This window comes from Etheostoma spectabile, chromosome 3 (genome assembly GCF_008692095.1).
Source record: "Etheostoma spectabile isolate EspeVRDwgs_2016 chromosome 3, UIUC_Espe_1.0, whole genome shotgun sequence".
Taxonomy (NCBI): domain Eukaryota; kingdom Metazoa; phylum Chordata; class Actinopteri; order Perciformes; family Percidae; genus Etheostoma; species Etheostoma spectabile.
In genome coordinates this window covers 25,738,319-25,746,031 of record NC_045735.1, presented here as the reverse complement: position 1 = coordinate 25,746,031, position 7,713 = coordinate 25,738,319, and the positions used below count along the sequence as shown (strand labels likewise).

General features: G+C 40.3%; 1 protein-coding gene and 1 long non-coding RNA gene across 2 annotated transcripts in view; one reads left to right on the top strand and one right to left on the bottom strand.

The window, feature by feature from the left end:
• grik4 (glutamate receptor, ionotropic, kainate 4) overlaps positions 1–7,713 on the top strand; it is a gene marked incomplete in the record, with an annotated part of 296,905 nt that overhangs the window by 27,808 nt on the left and 261,384 nt on the right.
• The window catches only part of LOC116679139 (uncharacterized), a 13,335-nt gene continuing 11,363 nt past the window's right edge, over positions 5,742–7,713 (bottom strand). Inside the window, exon 3 of the long non-coding RNA XR_004329454.1 lies at positions 5,742–5,831. This is a non-coding gene — a long non-coding RNA (uncharacterized LOC116679139). The remainder of the gene's footprint in view (positions 5,832–7,713) is intronic.

Genomic DNA, 7,713 nt, shown 5'->3' with positions numbered 1-7,713 from the left:
ATGAAAATAAAGGAAACTCATTGAATGAGAAGGTGTGTCCAAACTTTAGCCTGTACTGTATATACGTGTGTGTGAGTGTGTGAGTGTGTGAGTGTGAGTGTAAACAAGATTGGTTTTGGGCATTTCTGCCTTTAATGGAAAGGACAGCTAGATTTAGAAAGGGGAGAGAGGAAAGACATGCAGGAAATTGTAAATCAAAATCAAGCCCTGCACCTGTTGTGATGAGGCACTGGCATTCCAGGATGGGATCCCTCACCAGCCTCCCACTTAAAGACATGGCCAATTTTGTTTATTGTAATTTATAGCCAATGATGTACTTTTATTCTTGATATTAACTCTAGAATTATATTCTGAAAGGGGTTCATTTGTGTTATTGGGCGCTTAATTGGTGTTCACATACAGACAACCTGCCTCAAATAAATTATAATTGGGATTCAAATCTAATCTTTCAGATATCTCTAATGATGTCTTAATATATGCTAACCAAGCCTAACATTAACTGCTTGGAATTTTGAATGACAGTGTCTAATCCTCTTGCTTTCTCTTACTCTTTCCACTTTCTAATTAAAAGTGACTAGTACTGTGCCCATGGAAACATGGCTGCCTGAAATGGGCAGATTGCTTGGCCTCCTGTATTGCTGTTTGCAGCTCTCTCGAATGTAACTAAGTACATTTACTCAAGTACTGCACTATACAATTTTGAGGTACTTGTATGTTATTTGAGTATTTCCTTTTTATGCTACTTTATACTTCTACTCCCCTTCATCTCAGAGGCAAATATTGCACTTTTTTCTCCACTCCACTTTATTTGACAGCTGTAATTACTTTGCGGATTTAGATTATTAATACAAAATATAATCAAATGATAAATGATGATATATTATTATAGATTTAACTACCCACCAGTATAGAATGTAATTTATCCCCATCTTTACCAGCTACAACATTTAAGTGATGCATCACTAATCATAATTCAATAATATATATTGTTCTGCATTATGAATAGTTTTAGTACTTTAAGTATATTTTGATGCTGATACTTTTGTACTTTGACTTTGATACGATTTTGAATGCAGGACTTTCACTTGTAACAGAATATTCTGACACAGCAGCGTCTGGTGAGAAGAGGGGTAAATACATGTTTGCCAAATTACAGGAGATGCTTGACAGATGACAGATACAAAAAATATGGTGAATCAATCTTTATTCGGTTCATTTGGTCGGTAATTAGAGCTTTGTTTTTGTGGACAGAGTTCTTCTGTACCAGACTCCAGCTAAGCAGGACTGTATAGCTGCCCAGCAATTCATACCCTGATCTTATTTTCAACTTCATTTTGTGACACCATCAGCTTATTTTTATAGTTTGACCTCTCGGTCCCACGCAGCAAAGCTGAAACCACAGACAGCCAGGTGATGATGTGCTGGAGTCAGTCTGCAGAGCCCTGAAATCCCGCCTGCAGTGTTATTCAAATCTTATTAATATTGAATGTATTGCCGATCAGTATTCAATACTTCCTTGTTGTTGATTTTTAATAACATCATTACATTTGCATAACCCCCAAAATTGTGGTGTCAAGGGTTTTGGCAGTGAGTGTTTAACTCATTTCGATGGTGACCATATATACTGTAACATCAAACACATGTTTAACACAATTTGTCAAAATACACAAATTTAATTTGGGAACCACTCAGTTTTCTTGGTATTTCCTCCAATGACCACCTGCGGCTCGCTGGGACTCGCTACATTGAAAAGCTATTAACATCACTATGCTGGTACTAATGTTGTTGCATATATAAATGTTACAGTTAAAATATAAAATTGTCAGTGCTCTCTTAAGGACAAACAGATATACTTATAAACCAAGGTAGAGCATCTGCGATATTGGCAAATACCTTTGCCAGGATCTGTCTGTCAGACTCTGCTATATCCAGTATACTTACACAATGGACAGTATACTCTTACTGTATATTTTTAAGTTTCGACAAGGGTTTTGATTGAAGGGTTATGATTGTATTTTGTTCTGCTGCAGTTTTACACAACAATCAGCGCTTTAGATGTTGCAGGCTTAGTTCCGTTTATGTGCTGATTCCTAAAGCTCATGCTTTAAAGCTATAGTGCGTAGTTTCTGTCGCCCCCATGATGAATTCTAAGTAATGACAACAACACTGTCGGCACATCCAAATGATGCACCACCCCTAATCCTACTCCACACAGTTGCTTGAAGTGTTAACCAGTCAAATCAAGGAGGACACGGAGGAGTAAAACAAACATGATGGACTCTTCAGAAGAGGTAATTATTTAGTAAGTTTTATGTTCTCCTTCTGTCTTCAAATCTGAACGATGCTGCTGTCTCTTCTTAGCGGTAATGGAAAACGCATCACTCGAGCTTCTGCGCGCGAATGTTGCCAGACTACATCACTCTGGAAACGTGGTCATACTAAGAAATACAGAGAGATTAGCTTTGTATCAACTCATTTAGCAATGTCTTGAATGTAACACACATTTATTCTAAAATAGTTGGCACTATAGCTTTAAGCCTTATTGTTTGTGTTTTATAGTTTTCTTCCCATTGGTGATTCTTAAATCTGCTCTTTACTCTTTTACATTTCTGGAGGCTCCCAGCCAAACACAACAGAATGCCTTTAATTAGCTGGAGTCTCTGCATACAAAGATAATTGTGAAGAATGCAGTTGCAGTACCCATGGGTGAATGAACCCTGCATTTGGCTCATGCCTTGGTTTCTCCATAGGGCATTTTAGAATGAAGGTTTAGTGTTATGAGGATCCTGCGCAGAGGTGAGAGAAGGCCGCCTGATCATATTGACACAATGATTAATCTTCCCTTCCCCTGATATTTTGTGAATTGGGTTTGGGTGTGCTGTAGCTTTGTTGTAAGTGGGTGGACAAGGTGACCCGTGCTGTAGATCAAACTGCTGAACAACTGCTTGGGGACAGGGTCCTGCCCGCCTGACTGGACATCATTTTTCTCCATTTAGCCCCATCTCACACCTGTTATAGGGTGGTCGTCCACATGAATGCTCACAGCCCCGCTGGGATAGAGTCTGTCATCAACAACAGGATTCAACAGATGTACACCACTTCTCTGCTGGCTTGAAAGGACATTAACTCTTAGCTGTGTTGGTGTTTTTGAGGGAATTGTTTTTTGTCAGATGTTTTGAGCATATAGAATTAGTTTTATGTTAAAATGCTTCAAGATAAAAGAATGAAAAGCATAATATAGAGAAGTGAAAATAGCCCGCACATGGTGTAGGCTATTGGGACTGCCATTTTAAAGAAATGGTCCCTTGGTATTCCTGTAGCTTAGACTTGGTGATATTTCCTTTGCTGTATTGATGCCTAACCCTCTTCCTCTAAAGACCAGTAGCCACACAAAAAGATAGAAAACATAATGGACACACCTGTATTTGTTGGTTGGTGAGGTCGGGTTGAGTTATGTTCACAGTGACTTGAAACGTTCCTTAGTCTATCATCTTTAAAACAGTATGAAGATTCAGTAGAAAAACTGACAAAGCAAAGTGATGCACAATGTATGTAAAGTGATAATTGGAAACTCTGCTGCTCTTTTTTTAATGCATTTTTCTCCTTTGTCTGACTTGGAGAAGTTGCAACTGATTTATGTGTTCAAATTTGAACTCATTATATACAACAAAATGTTTGTCAACCCAAAATGTAGTTTCTGCATAGACAGCCTGCCTTGGCTATCAAACACTACAGGAATTGCAGCATGGTTCAAAGGTCAGCGTATTTTAAATGGAAAACTCTGGTTCTTTGTAAACATATGGTAGGCTACATGTATTCTTTCTTATTTCACAGTCTATCATGTCAGTGCAGTCATGTCTGCAAGAAAAACATTGCAAAAAGCAGTAGAAAATCGCAGTACATTATGTCCTTTAATGTGTCATATTCCCGCCACTTCAACTCCTGCTTCCATTCACTCCTAAATTTGTTTTTTTCATTGTCCACTTTTTATGTTTTGGGTTCTTCTGTAAGAATAACATTGGCAATTAGTAAACCCTTAAATGCTCCTGACTGTTTTCACTTTTAGTTTTCACTTTTAATGAATTACTGTATGTACTGTAGCAATAATGTGTGCAGCCAGCCAGAAACACACACACACACACACACACACACACACACACACACACACACAGAGTTAATGACTACTATGATGTGTGAATCATACCAGTTAATGTGTGGGTTGTCAAAGTTCAAGAGCTGCAGGACTGTGAAGAGCATTTTCTAAATTGTCTAAGAAATCCCTAATTATACATGTTTGATACTTTTAATGATACTATGGACCATGTACCCATTATTGACTTATATCCAACTTGAATTTCTTTTCCTTTTGCTAGTTATGTGTTCAGCACCATTAAGTCATGAAAGGACTTTTTATTTAATCCAGTGTATTCTGGTCTTGCATCCCAGACCTATCGCCACAGTGCTGGAGAAAAGTTTGGCTGCAAGAATTCAACATTCTGGGATAGGGGGAAAAATGTTATTTGGTATTTCTTTAAACCAATCACAATCGGGCGTCTTGGGAGTCTTGGGTGTTGCTAAGCTTCGGAGGCAGTGATGGTGCCCCTGTAAAATAGATAGCAGGTTTTATTCCAACAGTCTACATCTGGTGAGTCAGACTAACTGTATTTTGTTGTTGAGACAATTATAACAAATCATCCTCATCGTCATCGAAGATGACAAATATTACAACCGGCAAGCTTATATGATGCTATGTTATAAGTTAACAAAGTGTAAAAGCCCAAAGTCCGCCCCCAAAAGGCCTTACCATCTCCAACAGAAAACACTGTTTGTTCACAAACTGCTCCAAACAGCTCTATTGTAGTCCAGCCTTTACTTCCGTGACAAACATGCATCACTTTGTAACACACGTTATAATGCTTGTGGAGCTGCAAGCTTGGCACGCCCTCATACTCTGCTTCTGATTAGCTGGTAGTCCTTACCTAGGTACTGGTCATGTGCGACTCCCAACAAAGACGGCACAGGAGCAGTTCACAGCCAAGGAGAGCGACGTTTGCTATTGATTTTTCTTGTTGAAAAAAATTTAACTAAAGAAATATCACAAAAACATACTGTACTTTCCAATGTTTTGGGCTCACTCTCAGTGAATCACAAGATTATGAATGTGTGGTGATATTTTTGCAATGTAGTTTAACGTTAGACAAAGATTACATCACTATAGACGATGCAGCGCTTCTGTCTCTCCTCTCCCGTGCTCTATCTGGGGCATTTGGGTTCAGTGGCATCGGCATATGCAGTTCAACATTACATCGCCTTAAATCCTCTAACAGTTCCTCATTTATGTCATCAACACATCCACAATTCATGGAAATGTGTTAAACAAGGTCATTTTTTTCCTTCTATGTATGGTTTGCAAAAATGGGAACTGCTGGGTCCGTGAGATGAGAGAAGTGTATGCGCTCTACATTAAAATAGCTCTACCTTAAAATAGCATCTGAATAACGCGCCACTGACTTTAGACTAGGTTTTTCGTGGTCTGTGGCGGAGTTGTTTTCTGAAACTGCAAAATAGCACTAGGGAATGTTTGCGCCAGAACACGGCTCCTCTTTTTGCTGAACCTAATTTACCAACCTGAGTCTGTGGAGGGAAAAATCCGCTGTGCGTCGGGTGCAAAATCGTAACATATGTAACTATGCGTCGGTGTGTAAAAAAAGGCCCTAGGGGTGTAATGAGACAACCAGCTCACGGGACAAGACAAGAGATTAGGTTCACGAGTTCGAAACAAGATGAGATTTTAACACTATTTTACAGGAAACTTCAATGAAGAAATAAGACTGTAAAAATACGAGACAGGGCGCTCAGGTAGATCAGTTGGTAGGGCCAATATATAGGTGTTTACTTCTCGACGCAGCAGGCCCGGGTTCAAGTCCCATCTCTCTCCCCTTTCATGGCTTCAGCTGTCCTGTCAAAGTGGCCTAAAAATGCCCCAAAAATTTCTTTCAAAAAAATGCATACAGTAAAAACTAGAAGAACAAGACAGCGCCACAGTGAACAGCACGCTCCCGCTTCCTGAGCCGTAATCTCACCAGATCTCATGGGGCGAGATCTCTTCACACCTCTAAAAAACACGGTAGCTCTGTATTCTGAACTAATGTGAACCGAGGTGGCCTCCCAACTTGTATTAACTCCCATATTGACGCCGCATATCGAACCAAAGCAAAAGACTATATCGTATTAAGTTGCTATGAGTTGTAACCTCTTCTAATTAGGAGGCAGAGTATAACGTTATCTCCGAACCTGCTTTTCTTCTCTTCCTCCGTCCTGCATACCTTTCACTCACCCTTTGTTGGTTCTGCAGCTGCCTGAAACCGTCACTGATATATTTACCAAGCGACTGGGACGTCCATAGTAAAAAGATTTTACCCCGGAAAGCAGTGTGAAAGTTAAGAGCGTTCACTCTGCACCTACTTCTGGGGACCGAAATGGCCTATTTAGCAATGTAACTCTCTGGTAAGTGTGTTTCACTGGTGTTTCTGACCATGAGTTGGCGTATTGTTCAGGGGCGGATTTAGCGATAGCAGTTACCTACCTTGCCTAAGTTGTCTTACTCGGCAGTCCAAGGCATGTGCTTGACCATGTTGGAGTATTGATTGAATTGAAAATGTAGCCAGAGTTCCACTAAAAACATAGAGGGTTGGCTTATGGGTGCAGTGTTGGGTGGGTGGACGTGTGGTGGGGTAGTTATGTTTGTGTACACACTTATTTGGTCACTCCCGGTGACCTAAAAGGACAGATGACAATGGAGACAGCATAAGTGCGGTGAAAAAAAATTGTCCTCCACTTGAGGGACGTCTCTGAGTGATTGAGATACGTGCTCTATCAAAGGATCAAAGAGAGCTGGAGTTGCTCTGCCATTCAAGTCGAACAGAGTGACTTTGGTGCACACTTGGCATGATGCGTTAGCTGATGATCTTTTAAATTGCTCCTCTTCACTCCAAGCTAGTGGATAATTTTTCCTATTATCTTATTATTTTCCATGTGTAGTTAGTCTCCTCCCTATGTCACTCCCTCCACCTCAACATCCTCCCTCTTCCCGCCTTTTTCCTCTCCCGCCTGCCCTTTCTCCCCAACTTGTATCACCACTTCCTTCCTTTTCCTCTATCTTTCCCCCGCCCCTGTTTTTTTGGATTTGGTCTCAGAGCAGAATGTCAATGGTGCTTGAAAACAGTGTTTAGGATTCACACAGTGTGCCTGGCATAAGCTCATAAGAGTAATTAGATGTTCTCTCACTGTTGTTCTTCCCTTGAAATGGAGGCTATCGTTTTTTGTCTCTTCTCCTCCCCTATCATTTGACATTCTGACGTCTGCATGGCCACAAAGAGAAACTACATAAAAGCGAGGCAGAAAGAGAGGATTACAGATAATGAGAGGAACAGAGAGGACAAGGGAGAGATAGAGACCTGAAGGCAAAAGGAAAAGAAAATGGAAGCCTGATACACAGTACACATAATGATTTATTTAAGGACTTTAAGGACAAATGGCAGGCCTACTGGTGTACTAGGACAGCTGAAGAAATCAACATGTAGAAGCAGTGGGTCAGTGTTGTATACGTGTGTTACTGTGTGCACACAGAAACTGGCTCCTCCTCTTTTCCACCACTATCTGAGAGAGAGACACACACACACATACATACATACACACATACATACATACATA